Here is a 464-nt window from a genome sequence, read left to right as displayed (position 1 = left end):
GTCAATGAATGGGTTTTATTTGTGAACTCGGGACTGGAATGTACTTTTAAGGAAACTAGTAATGAAGATGTGCAATTTGTACCTAGAGTTTGTAGGTTGGAGGATATCATAATTAATGTAGAGGCAATAGATAAAGAAAAGTGTAGACTGAGGGAAATGGCAGCAGGATTTTAAGACGAGCTTAAGCTTTTACATTTAAGGAATACATCAGCTAACAATGACTTTCAGGAAGTTATAAAGAATAATATAAAGGCTAAAAGTAGTGAATTTAGTTATAATGAGCCTATTCTGTTGAACAACAGATTTCAGCCCTTGGCTTCTGCAGATGAGGGACTATTGGAGGAAAGGAAAACAAAAGGATCAGGGAAGGATGTGGATGATAAGGAGGTTATGGTTATAGGTGATTCCTTGACAAGGCATATGAATAGAATAGTCTGTGGGGTAAATAGAAAGAAAAGAATCAG

The sequence above is a fragment of the Limulus polyphemus genome, unplaced genomic scaffold (genome assembly GCF_000517525.1).
Source record: "Limulus polyphemus unplaced genomic scaffold, Limulus_polyphemus-2.1.2 Scaffold4033, whole genome shotgun sequence".
Taxonomy (NCBI): Eukaryota; Metazoa; Arthropoda; class Merostomata; order Xiphosura; family Limulidae; genus Limulus; species Limulus polyphemus.
This window is presented reverse-complemented; position numbering follows the sequence as displayed.